At 37.3% G+C, this 16,317-nt stretch overlaps 1 pseudogene; it reads right to left on the bottom strand.

Moving 5' to 3' along the window:
* Positions 1–13,895: 13,895 nt before the first annotated feature.
* Positions 13,896–15,846, bottom strand: LOC141570671 (cytochrome c oxidase subunit NDUFA4 pseudogene; annotated as a pseudogene).
* Between the last annotated feature and the right edge of the window lie 471 nt (positions 15,847–16,317).

Raw genomic sequence — 16,317 nt, 5'->3', positions numbered from 1 at the left:
AAGATGTGTTTTTCCTCCTAAAACTGTTTTAAATTTGAGGGTTGTTTTTTTTTTTTCAATCCTTTCCCTCTACTTTTCAGACTCTGTTGCTCACTACCTCACTATTTTGAAATATTTCTGTAGACGCAGTTCCTCTAAATAGGATGTGTGTTTCCCTCTCTCATAGACTCACAAAACCTGGAGGGACTTCTTTCATCAGCCTCGGGACAGGTGAATGTCTAATCCACACACTTTCTGATAGTATCTTTGACAGTAGATTCACATTTTACAGATTACTATGTCCCATCTTAATAGCCAGTATTGATCTGCCTCTTCATCAGCCAATTGTTCTGTCACAGAATTGGATCCTGAGTTCAGGAAACACTTGCAGTGCAATGAATATTAAGTACTTAGCACAGGACTGGGTATATACTGTAGTAAATCTTCAGTAAATGCATATAATTATTATTCTCATTCATGGACTCTCAGAATTGCTGCTCCTTTGTACTTTATAAGAAGCAGGTAGGGATTTTACAATGACAAAGCAGATAACAAGGGCTGGAATCTACTTCCTGTGTGCTTCTTTTTGCTTGGTGTACATGGTGTTTGTCTGAGGTGGAGGTGGAAGGCAGTGAAGAAGGAAGGGGCGGTGGTGGTGAGGCCATTCCAGCTGGAGGAACTTGTCTGGCCATTCCTATTATTATTAAAATATTTCACATTCATCACTTGTCCATTAAATTTCAAATTTCGTAAAGGCAAGACGATGTCTCTTTTCCTTTGCAATCTTCTACTATACCTTAACATCAAGTTATACATGTAATACTTTTTTTTAAAGAGTAATAATGAATACATGAGTAAGATACCACTTACTTTAGTTTTATTGTAAATAGTGTCTTTGAGACCTCAGTTGGTCATCAGATTAATTGCCTATAGTATTTTATTTGTGGTCTACTGATATGAATCCTCAATTCGCAGAGGTTAGGCTTCACTGATGGCAATGGATTATAATCTTAGTAATGTATAGAAATTGATGAGTTAATACTTACCAAATAAAATAATTTTTTATGCTTCTGTTGACCATTCTGCCAATATTTACTTAGTAGCATATTAACTTGGTAGCCAAGTAACCTATATAAAGTAAAATCATTCTTTTTCTTTAACACTTACATTAAAAAGTTGGGTAGATTTTAAAACCTATGCTGTATTTAGAAATGAGTATCTTTAAGGTACAAGTTACTGAAGACTTTAAAATGGCCCACGTCTGGCACATTGTACACTGCAGACTTTTAATCTTACTCAACTTCTTACTTTTGTTGTCTCATAAATGAGGCCCAGTACACCAGATGTTCTTTGAAATTATGACCCAGTAACGCTGATTCACTATTCCCTCTATGAAATATTTTTAGTTTGATCGCAGTTTCATCTTGTAGACTCTTGGATCTGCTGCATCTAAATCCTGCGTTAACCTTTGGCCCTTCCTGGTACTGATACTAAGTTTCCCAATATTTGAATGTGAAATATTAGTTTTCTCCACGCAAGCCTATCTCATTCTGTCCTAAATGTCCCCCAGTCTTTTAAGGCACATTCTGTCCTCCCCAGAACCTTTAGCTCTGGGAGAACCTAGCTGCCATTTATGCTCTAGGAAACACTTACACAAATTGTTTCTATGCTCATACCTTCTTCATAGAATGAAAAAATATTTTTATGAAGTTTGAAAAACTGTCATCTTGTTTTATGCAAGATACCCCTAGGATGTTGGGAGTTCAGCAAAATTTAGATTTATAATATTCATTCTAAAATATCTTAAATGCCAAAACATTATGGGAAGATTGTTCCCAAGAGTGAGAGCTCTGGTTTGAAGACCTAAGTGGCAGAGGTTGCTGGGAAGAGAACTGGAAAAGGCCATTTCTCTCAGCTGAATCATGGGCACTAGGGATTGGCTAAGAACATTGGAGTGGAGTGAAGCAATCGCTATGGAATGAGCCTTGGCCAGGAAAACACACTGCTGTTGGACAGAGGAAATGCAGTATCTATGGCTTCAGCTTTGTTGGAGCAAAATCTTAATTAGCCTGATTCTCTTTTTGACGTTCACTGTCTTTCAGCTTTGCAAAGAAAGGGATTATAATAAATGAGCACCTGAAAGCCATTCTTTTTCCCCTCATCATTTGATGGCCCCTTCTTTTACACAGAAGATTAAATATTAATTCATATTTGTTATCATAAACAACACTGTGTATATATCTCTGTTTTAAAAATAGTACATGCCAAGAATACAAATTGGGAAATTTCAAAAGTATAAAGAAGAAAATTACAATTACTATAGTAGATAAAATAATTGTTAAATTTTGAGTATTTTTTTTTTTTAGTACTTTATGTGTCTTTTAACCTATTTATAATCTGGCCATCTTTCCTTTTATCATGTAGAAACTCAATAGAAATGTTTTCCTATTCAATTTTAGATGCTTTTTAGCATATTTTGGATATATCCGTGTCTTTATGATTTTGCTTATATAAATAGACTATAGTTTACTTATCTATCCCCCTTTGTTAGCCACTGTGGTTGTGATTGTTTGCAATTATGCTTTATTTTTTCTTTACTGTACAAACTAAGTGTATCTTTTAAAGCTAAAGATAGTTTCTCCCATCCTGTGAGATCATTGACTTGGGGTGAAAATGTAGGAAGGATTAAGACAACAAAATTTTTCTGTCCATGCTATAGTTCAAAGTTGGACGATAAATGGCTTAGGTATTAAGTCAAACAGCTCTTGTCAAGTCCAATTTCTAACAAATCACAAAGAAAATGATCTTTCTTTATATGTTTGCTAAGAGGAAGTTTGGGAATTGGAGAGGTTATAGTATGTGAAGGTAACTCAATTTTTCATTTGTAGTGTCTATGTTAAATGCTGTGTAATGTCTTCTTACGGAGTTTCATTATTCAGGAAGTCTGGTGGGTGCTTTTCATTTTTGAATATTCATGTTTTTATTTAAAATAGTTTTTACAAATGATTCTTTTATGTTACAATATAAAGCCAACCCAATATCTTATGGAGTAAAGAAACAATGGGCATTTATGTATTTAGTGTTCAATGTATTGTTCATATTGAATTCATTATAGGTAGCAATAACAATATAAACCCATCAATTTAAAAATACCATATCTTAATCACAAATGAGTTGTAATTGGGTTCAATTGCAAATGGGTTTTTTTCCCTCACAACATAATTAAAATTTACTCACAGATTTTTTTTTTTTTTTTAATTAGAAAATAAAATCAGCAGCTTAGTTCTAAAAATGTACTGTGACAAGAGCAAGGCCTTTTTCTCTCTGCTGGTTTTGCTTCTTGCAGGCTGTAATACTTTGGCTTTCAGCAGTCTGGTATCAGTAATCTATTCAGCAGAGGTAAATACTCCAATATGGAGTGCAAAACATTGTGAAGAACAGCATCATAAACTGCCTTAGACTTTAGTTGTCTAGAAGACCAAGGCATCTTCATTTCAAACATACTTTGGGCTTATATACATTAAGATTAAATCAAGAGCAAATTTCTCTAGTAGTTCATGCTAGCCACTGTTCTCTCTTCCCACATGGATTTTCGTCTTTGCCAGGAACAGAAAAGTAATTGTCTATTTACCCCTTTTCATTTCCACGCTCACAAGAAAACCAATAAACAAGATTTCAAAATCAGACCAGGATCCATGTCTCAAACATTCTGGTTGAAGCCAGAATGGAAAGACATACAAGAGGGAGAGAAACTAGATTTTGGCAAAGACAAGACCAAAATTTCTCTATTTCTGGTAAGAAAAGGCCTCATTTCCCTTTCTCTAGAGGTTTTGTTTAGGCACTGGTAAGTGTTGTCTTGGATGATTAACTAGTTAGAAATATGTCTGGGAGACACTCTGCCAGCTTTGGGGTGATCAAGAAATTTGACTAAACTAAGAGACTCAAAGTGTGGCTACCATTTTCATTCAAATCATGTAGTTCTGCTTATATCTTAAACTAGTGTTTAACTCACATTTTTGTGGTTATATCTTTCCATTTTGTCCTTTAATTTCTGTCTTTTATGCCCTCCTCAGTAGAATCCAGATATGGAGAAGAAATTAACTCTTGAGCTTTGCAAATGTTAAATAAGTTTTCATAGATTATGAGTGTTAAGGGTGTAAAAGGAAAGTACATGTATGCATGTACGTGAACACACTCATCTGTACAGTCTCTGTCTGATCCTTTTTTCCAGCAAGTATGAAAATGACAAAGGAAGGACTATGTCACTGTTTTGACATTTTTTTTCTTCCCTTTTAACTGTAAGTCAGCATGCATCCCACCAGAAACTTTTTAAATAAAAAAGGCGAGATTCTAGTAATGAATGTGAAATGAGATGAAGATCTGCTCTGTGAGGTGAATATTATAAAAGTGAGCTGTCAGGGCTCGAAGCCAATCTTTTGATCTGCTTTAAGAATATTATCCTCAAATAAAACACATTTTTCTTAGTTTTTAAAATAGTATTATAATGTTTAAGGAGAATATTTAGTTCTTTAGTGGTGTGTTTGATGCAAAGTTCTAGAAAGCTATGGAAGGAACTAATGGATATCTTATTGAACTCTGAAAAGAGGAAGATTTTAAGCTTTAGAAAAGAAAAGAATGAGTATTTATCTTTTCCCAAAGATGATATTCTCCATTGTAAATGAGCACAGGTTTGATTTCTAAGTATAATGCTCTTCTCCTCCCATTCTATTCTTTCCCCCCCAGCCCTTCTTAAGTCCACCTTCCGACTGAACCCATTGATGAAGGAAAGGCCAAAGTTTGCGGTAGTCTGAAAAAAAAATAGTAGGAAATCATTTGTTCTCAAGACTGAGCTACAAGTCTTGAAAACTCTGTGCCTGGTTACCAGCAAAAATCCTATTTTAGATGCTGAGAAATCTGTTCTGTCACATCAGAGAGAGCTCATTGTCTTTCAGACCAGGTTTGAATGCATCTTACTTAAATGATTTTCAGTAATTGTGGGCTTCAAAATGCAAAGTGAGAGGTTGACGTTATGCTTAGTGGTCAAGCCATGTGGCTCTGTATAGCTAGAGAAAATCTAATTTGGGTACTAAGGACATCAATAACTCATTTGCATACACAACTTTCATGGGTTTACCATTTCTAGGGAAAGAATTCAGGGATTTTATTTTTTCAAGTGGAGAATGAATTTATACTGTTTCAGCTCAGTTTGGATTGATTCCCTTTGGCTGATGACAATTGGTGCGCAATTTATGATGGTTGGTTAGAGACCTGGAAACATTTGTTACTGTAGAACTCAAGGAAATGTCATGGTTGGTTTATAGGATGAGCATAGGGTGCTCTTAACAAGACACAGTTTGCCATATTGATATAGGAGAGATCTAGCTAAAGCTAATAATCTGAATAGACAAGAAGGTATTCTGGCTCTGGCTGAACCATAAGGAAGAAGGATTCTTATACGTGTATTGCTTTGGTAACAGTTGAAGAGGCAAACTAGAATATTTGGGAACTGATGTTAATGATATTTGATTTAGATCTGTGTAGGCATATGGAACAAAGTAACAGGCCTCAATTTAAAAGGCAAGACACATCTAATGTCTTAACTTTCTTTGTCTCTTGGTCCATCTGAAAGGATGAATCTAATAATGAAATCATTTCAGGAGAGAAAAGTAAAGTAATAAAAACTCCAAGGAAAACCAATAAAAACAGTTTGGCTTCAATCCCTGTCTAAATTGTGTTGACTCTCCTCTTAGCCATCACTTCTTATGATTAGAAGGTGCTACCTATTGTAAAGGACATTAGATAATGTGTTGGAATGACTCCTTGGTGAATACATCTAATAAAACTTATTCTCTAAACTCATCTGCCACATGGTATCTGTTGCTGCACTGGCATTAAGTTCCCAGGGATAGAGGATGAAAAACTCAGGGGGAATCTGGCAAAGTCTGAAAACAGAAATAGACCATCTGCCTCATGGAGAAATTAACAAGAGACTCAGAACAGATGCAGGAACCCTTTCACCATGAAGCAGATGGATAAGGAGAGCAAATAGGACCCAAAGCTGATTCTGGGAGACAAATAAGTAAAAGGCACAGGAGAAGGCTGGTTCTGAAGGATAAAATACAAATTCATCAGTCTAAGTTTCAGGCCTTTCATATGATGGCTCCACTCTGGTTTTCCACACCTGTCCATTACTACTCTGCCCCAAGCACATCTTTCCAGCCAGAAATACCAACTTAGCCTCATTCAGAGTTAACTTTTACATCCACACTGCCCCTGCCTCCTTTTTGGCAATGCATATTTTATCCACCCTTAAAGGCTCTTTTCTTGGCAAAATCTTCCCTAACACAACTCATAATGATCTCGTTCCTTCATGAATGTTAAACATATATTGTTTATGCCTCCCACTTTGCAATGTCACTGCCTTGTGCTTGGGATAAAAATTCAAAAATTTCACTGCTGAACTGTAAGAGTTTATCTAACTAAACCCTATTTTTCTAATTCATCCTGTGTAAACCTCTGCATGGGCATGCATCAGCTACATTTAGCTTCTTAGAGGTCTTGAACACATTGTGTTGCGTTCTACCTCATCACTTTGGCATAAGACTCTACTTACTTGAGTATCAGAGTGAGAAAAGACTTTTAGAATAACGAGATGGAGGAAGCAGAGAGAAGTTAGGGATGGCTGCATCTCAGGCAAAGCTGATAGCAAATGTGACTTAGGATAAAGAAGACGTGGGAGGAATACCTTTGGGAGCAAATAAGGAGAGGACCTGCTGGAGAGTTGAAAATTTCCAGGAGATAAAGGGAGAACAGTCAGTGGAGCTTCTGTCAATTGATAAATGACTTCTCGGTCTTGATGTCCAGGTATAACATTTGGTTGGAGACAAAGAGCTAGACGCAACACACACAAAAAAGGGGAGAGGGAACCATATTGATAGTGATGGACCTGGCATACGCATATGTTTTGTTTCCTGATATTCAGGGTCAGCTGGGCAGTCTGTTTCCAGCTTCCAGCTTCAGAAATATGTTATTCTATAACTGAAGAATGCACCAAATATAAATAGGAAATGCAATCAAATTCAGGAAAAGTTATGACCATCCAGAATTAAAACCTGTTTTGTTGTTGTTGTTGTTGTTTTTATGTTACTCAGAAGATGCCTAACTAGGAACAAGATCAGCATGCAAAATTTTGTTAGACCCTCAATCCCTCTCATTTAAAAATTATTTTTCTATCATTAAACCTTGTTAATATAAGTATCTTCTACATTGTGTGTGTGTGTGTGTGTGTGTGTGTGTGTGTGTGTGTGTACACCTTGGGCATATTAGGTTCTCAAGTAATATTTGTTGTTTGTTGTATAACAATATGTCACCAGGTTGCACTAGCCTGTGGATAGGAATAAGATTACAGTTGGTGTTTATACCACCTTGCACCGGTATTTCAGAACGTTAGCATGCCTCTATTGTTTCCATGAAACCTTGGCTCCCTCCACCTTTCCACTCACTGCACTTCACGTGTTTCAGTGGTCCTGATAGGACTTCATGCATTTCTGTGTGAGGACAAGCTGCTGGGCACAACCACTCTCTAGTCAGGTGTGGGCTGTACCTCTCTGACACCTGCTGTCATGTTCTCTAGAGTTCTATGGCCATAGCTTATACAAATAGCCTGGAGAATAAGAAACCTAAGGTGTCCTCTACTCAGCTGCATAACCTCAATTTAGCCTCAGTTCATACCCTTGCTGTATATGTGTTACCAGTAGACTTCATAGAAATAGAAAAGTTGATTAGAAGACAACATTTTCTTGGAACGTCCAAGATTGACATTTATTTGTGAGAAATGCCTTAGAAGTGTAGCCACCATGTTTGCAGCTCAATTTTAAGCATTTCTAGAAGGCTAAAGACTTAGTTCAGACTCCACTAATAGAACATATGTTTCAGGAAATTGTGTGTAAACCCCAAGGCAGCAGAATTATGGATCCATCCCATCTCTTTACTATTGACAACCATTACTGTGGCAAAAATCACACCATGTGTTAATAACATCTTAAAGCATGAACAACAACAACAACAAAAATGTCATAGGAATTTAAACATAGTCTCTGACTCTATTATTTCTTATCAAGTGATCTACAAGAATAAAGACATTTCTATCACTTCTGTCAATGAAAAGAGAAAAAGCTTGGTTATATGCCACACTCTTGCATCATCTTGATTCCCCAGAATGGACTAAATCAATTGAAAGATAAACTCACTGTAGTCAGGCATATGCTGACATGTTGGCCCCTTCACAAAAGCTCATGGACAGATTTCCTCTAGACCCAAACAAACTATGTAAAGAGTCTGTTTTGATTCTTGTTAGCTTTTCACTCTCTCAGCAAGCTGCTAAGAAAATTCAAATATGGCTACTCTTTCTGAAAGAAATGGAATTCCAGGATCTTTCAGGGGTTTTTTTAAATATAAGAAAAAGTTATTTTTACAGAACAGTACTACTCTATGAAGCATTCTTGAGATAGCTTACAGATCTGACAGTTCAGTTAATTCGGAATTTGGGCTCAATATGTGGTTTGAAAGGTTTAAACTAATGAAAATGTTCTGTACAAATTGACCCTTAAAGTCATGATGACACTTGGCTCACTCTCTGTATCTGAGGAGCCACAGCTTGTCACCAATAAGTATATGGCTTGAATAACACTGTTCTCAACACCTGAAATTCTCCCTGGTGATTACAAATTAGAAATACATCTTTGTTGAATGAAAGGATAAACAAAATGTGTATTGAAGAATTGAAAGGCTAATTTAATAATTTCAAACCTCTCATTGCTCATTTGAAACATGTTTACATGTTCTTGCCTTGGCAACGGGAACTGTCTGATAAAACTACACACGGCTTTGTGAAACACTTTATTTTGTTTTATCTCATTAATTCTTACTATGCTGTGAGGTAGGTGTTAGCTCCCCTATCAGTAAAATCAGGATGATAAGACTTAGGTTAAATGAGTTTTTAAGAATACACAGTTGGTAAGTAACAGAACAAAGACTCGGAATGGGTTTTCTAAACTTAAGTTTGCTTTTCTAAGATGCCATAATGTTTTCTAGATGAGGACACTGAGGCTAAAAAAAAGTGGTTATATATTTCTGGGTCTCAATATAAGGGCTTAGCAGTGTATTCTGCTCTGATTTATGCAAAGTGTTGGCTGTAAATATTCTCCCCATAGTGAGCCTTTAAACCAGAACATAGCCACTGGGGGAAGTCTTCATGGTGGACACATGATATAAGAAATCAAAGCCTGGATTATGTCTGGACATATTTCACCCTACAAGTTGTGAAATACTCCAAGCATCTTTATAGAGTATACGGAAACATCATTCATTGTTACTTTCATTCTATGGGGGCTTTTTACTAACCAAAGTTGTTTCAAAGTAATAATTTTCTACTCTGAGGAGTAGGAAAAACAAAACCCTGCAAGCATAGTGCTGCCTGCTTAGAAAGACCCCAGTTTGGGAACAAATTATTAAAGCTTTCATATCTTCTTAGTTTTCCCATATGATTCTAGCATAAAAAAAAATAAAGCAATAGGTGAGAGACTCCAGTTGTGGAAGATCTGTAACTCTGAGGATTATACATTCTTCTAGTTTGAGTAGAAGAAAAAATAAATTATTAGAAGAGGATGTGCTTTCTCAAAACCATAAGATACAGTAATTTCCTTAAGGCTAAATAGTAAACCAATTATAGATCACCTGAGTCCTGAGTATGGTACTAGACTTTAACATTTCTAGTTAAATGATCATTCCGGGAGATGTTATGGTTTACTATTTTGAGTTCTTTTGGAATGAAAGATTCTGTTTCTCCAAGAAACTTTTTAAACATACAGATGACTCTCATCTTTGAATTATATTCATTAATGTAAATAGGAGGTCAAAAGGACAGAATGGATAATCCAAGGCTGTTGATAATTTGGATATATGTTATTCTTGTCATTGGAATCTAAATTAATACTTACAATTTGAAGCATGGAATTTATAATATTTGCACAAAAGCTTACAAGGAAGATAATACATAAGAATTGGTAATTTTCCCGTCATGTCACACTACCCAAAACTGCTTGGAAATCAACTATCCAGGAAAAAAAATATTTCTTTATTCCTTACGTCAGTTCAATAAACAAATGCTGGACATCTATTTTACGCTGTCTTCTGTCCTACATACTAAGCCAGTGTTATGACCATCACAAGCTTCAAATTCAAGGAACAAACTATTAGCCCATGATTAAATCACCTTGATTTGATCCACATCTGTTTCCCTCCCTACCATCCTGTATAGTCTTGCTTCAGTGGCGGGATTTGAGGCTAAGCATTTTCATCCTATATTTTCCATGTCAAGCTCACCTTTCCAGAGAATAAGTCTGCCTAGATCACTCTCTTTATCTTCACTCAGCTAACTCTTAATCACCTATGGCTCTCAACTTAGATATACTTATTTCAGAAAGCCTTTTTTGGTGCTCTAACCCAGGGTTAGGGGCCCCTTTTAAGGATTCACATAATTGCCTCTTTACTGGAGATAGTTCCTATTAGATTATCACGTCACTTGAGGACAGAGACTAAATTGTGTTTATTCATATAGGCCCAGGAGCTAACGTGGTACCTAAAGATTATTAGTAAGTATTTGTTAAATGAAAGTATAAAGAAATAATAAATGGCCATGTGATTTCTAAGTAAAATAGTAATAGCACAGGTCAGCAATCCAATCCTTCAGCAGAAAAGTTCCTCTGGAATCCTAATTCCATCAAATAGTTTCCACCAGGGAGAAGAGAACAAAGAGAAGAGAAAGATACCTGGCTCCTCAATTGGAAGGACATTTTGACCTCTTCCTTTTTTGTGCTATGTTTGTTAATCCATGCCCCCCGGGGTGTTTAACATTTTCTGGTTTTATTACCTGCCTTTGAGATGCAGATTATTATACTATTGATCTTTCTCTTAATATTTATGGATTGTATCCCCAGAGTCCAGAAGATATCTTTAGAGTGTTCTTTAGTGTCAAAGCAAATTATAAATATGAAAACTTGGGGATCCTAGACTATAGACATTTTTCTAAATACATGTTTGGGAACTAAAATGAATATTTTGCCCAATAGCCATTCAGAGAAAATCAAAGACTCTAGCAAAATCTCAGTCTTAATGTGAGAGTTTCTTAACCTTTCTTTGGATTCCACCTTCCCGCTCTCCCCGCTCTCCCCGCCCTCTCTTTATTCCTTATACACACACTCCCATACACACACACCCTCTCATACACACACTCCCAGGAGAGACATCATCTTCAATTTTGGTTTTAAAGTGTATGCACATGAAAATATGATAGGGACAACTGTATTGACATCTGAGAATGACATGGTGTTTCTCCATTCCCATAAAGGAATTAGGCATTTTTGGTACAGATTCTTTCTTTCATCCACTCTCTCAAGAGAGGTCTGTCTTTTTCACCCTTCCCTTAAGATTTCACCCAGTTTTAGGATGCAGAATCAGACAAATGTAAGGAAAAAAGACAGGTGAGGCTGAACAGATTGAAGGAAGTGAAGGATTCTTGCTAGCTAAGTCGCTTGCTTTGCTCACCTTTGATCTAGAGAATCCAGAAGAAGGGCCACTTGGAGCGTATAAATAATAAAACAGAGAAAATCTGAACTTTGTGAGAAGGGTGGGAGAGAGTGAAAGAAGAGAAGCTGGTGAGACTTGGTGCCAAGAAGATTTTCTGAGGGTACAAATGAGAAATTGTAGATGTGAGAGAGATGTTTGAGGAGAGGAAGTGTTGAAGGGGATTATAAATGAGGTACTCTGGGGTTACATATCCATGTGTCCTTTTCTGAGGAGAATATCCATATCTTTCATCACATTTTCAAAAGGGTCTAATGATCCAAAAATATTAAGAAATATTGATATGAGTCATATTAAATGTTCTGATCTCAGAGAACTTCTATTAGGAGTTACAGCCTGTCCTCAGAAATATTGCAACACAAATGGAAAAGTTTTCAGCGTGCAAAAAATAAAAAAATTAGGACCTATTTGTAGGGAATAGTTAATATATGATTGTGTGATTGAATTGTGTCATTCATTCTTTGACCTTCCTTGTAGTATAGCAGTTGGACAATCTAGAAAACAAGATTGTTGAGTAGCTACTACGTTATGGACCTGAAAGAGTATATGTGTAAATGAGGCCACATTCACATTTATGTCCAAATGATAATGGTTCCTAGACCTCACCTGCTTTACTGATATGATCTCCAATTCTTTCTGGTAGTTTTTCCCTGAAAAAAATTTTAAACCCCCTAGGCTTGCCTGCAGTACAAAGTGGTATAGCTTTTTAGTGACACTGCTCTTTAGGTCACACACACGTATGCAAGCATACACACACACACACACACACACACACACAAACACACACACCTTTTTTCCAAAGGTGCAACTGAGAATCCTGGGTAACAGCATTGTGATGGGTTCTTCTTTAAGCCACATGATGGAATCAGAATCTGTACCCCTCTACCTCCCTCATCGGGGGGGTGGGGGGGCTATCCTTAATGACTCTTTTTCTGCAATCTAACCTCCATCCAACAGCCACTTCATCCGACATCTATTTCTGCACATGCTTTTCTCCAAGGAGTCCTCAGTCTTTCTCCATAGGGGGGCTCCAAGTCTCCTGTATAAATTGGTGATTGAAAATCAATACTCAGCAGGATTAGCCAAGGATCCAAGCTACAATGCAGATAAATGTTGGGGAGGGGGTGGTCTAACCCCACTGGCCAACAATACTAGAGCCTCAGACTCCTCATTAAACAGTTTTACAAAAAACTTCCAAATATGATGTCATTTGTTCTTTTGCATTAATAAAATATTAGCTGTGTTTTGATTTTTGGCTTCTCCATCTGTTTGACAAATTGTTTTCATACTTTTATAATTTATCTTCTTATTTAGGGAATGTATCTTTCTCATAATTTTTATCTGACTTAATTAAAAATAATTGAAAATACAATGTTGAATAAAATTTTTATTTTCTAATGATTTTAATCAAAGTCTAGATTCTTTTCCCTTTAAATAAATCATTATTTATATTTTCAGAACTTATCTTTTTAAAAAAGCAAAGAGAAAAACCTTTACTCCCTTTGACATAGGGGACAAAGAGGAAAAAAAGAAAATTTGCAAAATTTGCAAGATGCCCTAATATCTAGTATATAGATAAACTAGTACCAGAGACCCCTTTTTAAGAAAAAATATCTTAATAGCATATGATTCTTACCCTTTTCAATGAATGTCTGTTGTGTGTTGCCTAGAGGAAGGATTTACATGGCTATTTAAAATATGTAGAGGTGATACAGGGGCAGTCCTGGAACTCAGTGGCACAGGTATTTAAAGGTCGCACTAAGAGAGGCTCAAATCTTTCAGAGCTCCACTGAAAATAGCTTCACTCTCTGGTTTTTGCAGAAGAGTTAGGACTCTTGCAGGCTCTATGTATTTACTGTTTTGTAAAACAAGGAATTGTGTCCTGGCACATTATTCAGGAAGGATTTTCTTAGGCTGATACCTGTGAATCAGCTGCATCTGGTCTCCTGTGGTAGTTTTAGGGGTTTCCCTGTGGACGGTTCTGAACATGGATGGGACCACCCCACACCTTTGCTCAACCAATATATGGACATGCTTGTGGGCTTGGTCATCTGCCTCTATTTTGATCTGCTCCAGAATTAAGAGCTGCAGTTGTATGCCGAAGCTGAGTTCTGAAACCTGCTGGGTTCCAGCATCTCCTCTGCTGTTTCTAGGTGTAAGAGTGGGCACCCGTGGGGCAGGAGCAGGCGAGTGAGAAAGCCCCTCAGGATCCAGGGAGTTGTGAAGAACGGATGCACACTTTCTTTTTTTTTTTTTTTCAAGTGTTGTATTTATTAATCAGTGTAAGCTCCAACATAATACACCAGCATGATTTCATGCATTTGGAAGGGAAATATTTCCTGGTCAAGTGGGAAATTGTGCAGATGGCTTCTCATTCTAAGTAGCTTTATAGTGAAACATTTCATTTTGAAGTCTGTCCCTTCTTTCTTCAATTCATTGCAATCTACATTCACTGAGCAGAACTTATATTGAGCATTGGGACCTAGTTAGTTCCTGGGTTCTGGGTTATTCTTTCTGTTGCAAGAGACATCTGGATTGAACAATGCCAGGCACAAGATACGCATACACAGCGCTTCCCCAGTACCTCCAGCTCCAATAAATACAAAGAAAGGGGTCAAGCTTGAATTCTTCTTGGCCTGACCGAGGATTTGGCACAGCGTTGTTGAAGGGCTCCACTACCCAGATGCACATTTTCAATCTTTCTCTGTCACCCTTTAAGCATCTTCTTAAAACCCTAAGTTGTTGTTGTTGTTGACAAGCCAGATATTACAAGGAACCATAAGATAAAAATTGTTTATGCAATATGTTATCCTTTCAGGTACTTTTTTTTTTTCCTTTTAAAAGCAGGTAGGTAAGGTGGGGGTGGGGGGGGAGGTAACATACAGCAATGCATTACTGAGTGGTCTTTCAGTCCTCTGTCAGAGAGGTAGTTTCTGTTAGCATGACTTTCCAATACCCCACCTACCATAATGATACCCTCCACTTGCCTTAAAAAGATAACAATCATAACACACAGGTCTATAGAGAAACAAATTGTTCTCTAACAATATCATTAAGATCTGTTTAAAAATCATTGTGAATTTCGTTCCTGGAATTGCCATTTATGAACTGTATGATATTGAATAAAGTGCTTAGGCACCTGAGCCCCAGTTTCCTGATCTTCAAACGGGAATAATTTTAACCCCACAGAGTTATTCTGAGGTCAAATGAAATGCTGGTTTACAAAGTTTTATATTGCGGAGCAAGGCTGGGTTGTGAGGAATACAAGAATTAGCCATGGAAAGTTGCTACAGGGACTGAGCCATGAAAATTAACATTCTGGGAACAGCAGGACTGCTGTACTCAGAACTGAGTTTCTAACTTACAATTCCAAAACTGCCACGATGTGGATTAATTATGAAATTCAGTTGTGTGTTCTTTTGGAAAGCTGAGTTATGGATTTCTACAATGTCGATATGACAATGTAATTTCCCAAGACAGCCTTCACAGGAGCATGTTGTGAACGATGCTTAGAAAGTAACAGGAGTAACCTTGAGTGTGTTTCAATTTTCATCTCTCTAGATCTGTGTAGATTTCAGTCACATTGGGGAGCCTGAGACTGCTCACATATACATAGATAGTAAAGAAGAGTATGATAAAGTATTAACAGCCACCAGTGATGACCCCAGGGAGTCACTAGGAGGCACAGAGAGAAGGGGCTCCTCTGCTTTCCATATTAGAATCAGTACAGATTTGTCACATACACATGGTAGACAGCCCATATTCCCTTGCTTTCAATGGGATGTATAGCGGGGCTCAGTCCTTCTCATTTCTCTTCCTCTTTCAGACTTTGGGTGACCTTTGTTCAAGCAGTGCTTTGGGATGTGATTCATTCTTTATCCAAGTTATTGCAAATGTTTCTCTATAGAAAGTTTAATTTTACATCTTCCGGGCATCATTTCTGCCATGAATGTCCATTTCGGAGTGTAATAATCGGAGTTCTTGTTGCAAGCAACAGAAACAACTTCTGGCTAAGGGATTTATTGGATGGATATCAGTGGGAAGGCTGTAGAGCCATGACTGGCAGAGACAAAAGAGGCAGATACAGGCAAATCTCTGCCACAAAGCTGGTCTATTGAAGGATGCCATTGAGGACTCCGTTGCCCTTGGAAAATGGATTACCTTGCAACTACTGTGAGTAATCTGTAGCTGATCACACTCTTTTTTGTCACTCCCTAAAGACATGAGGTCCTGGCAGGACTTCTGACTGCCTGCATGGAGGTCATGTGCCAAGCTCCAGCTAGCAGAGGAGGGGATATTCCCTGACCCTCCGCCTCTGATGAGACTGCCCTCAAATGGGAAGGATTTTCAGATGTTGACTAAGCTGGATCAATACATAAGTGGTGATCTTCTCTTTAGAGGATTGGCTGTCTTTAGATGATCTTTTGTCTCAGCTTTTCAGAGCTAGCTCTTCTCAAATCCCACCACCTTTTTCATCAGTGACTGGTTCCTTTTCCTTTTCTTTAACTCTCTCTGGGCCTCGACTTCTGTCTTAGAGAAATAAGCATGTCTCCCACAGCCTGGGCCACTTAGATTTTCTCTTTTCTCACGCACTGAAAGGCCAGGTTCCTTTACTTACTGTTGTAAAGGCAGAGAATCACCTCCCGCTCCTATCCTGCAAAGATCATCCATCCTTCATGAGAGTCACAATTATTT

Source organism: Rhinolophus sinicus, linkage group LG01, assembly GCF_036562045.2.
Source record: "Rhinolophus sinicus isolate RSC01 linkage group LG01, ASM3656204v1, whole genome shotgun sequence".
NCBI lineage: Eukaryota > Metazoa > Chordata > Mammalia > Chiroptera > Rhinolophidae > Rhinolophus > Rhinolophus sinicus.
This window is presented reverse-complemented; position numbering and strand designations above follow the sequence as displayed.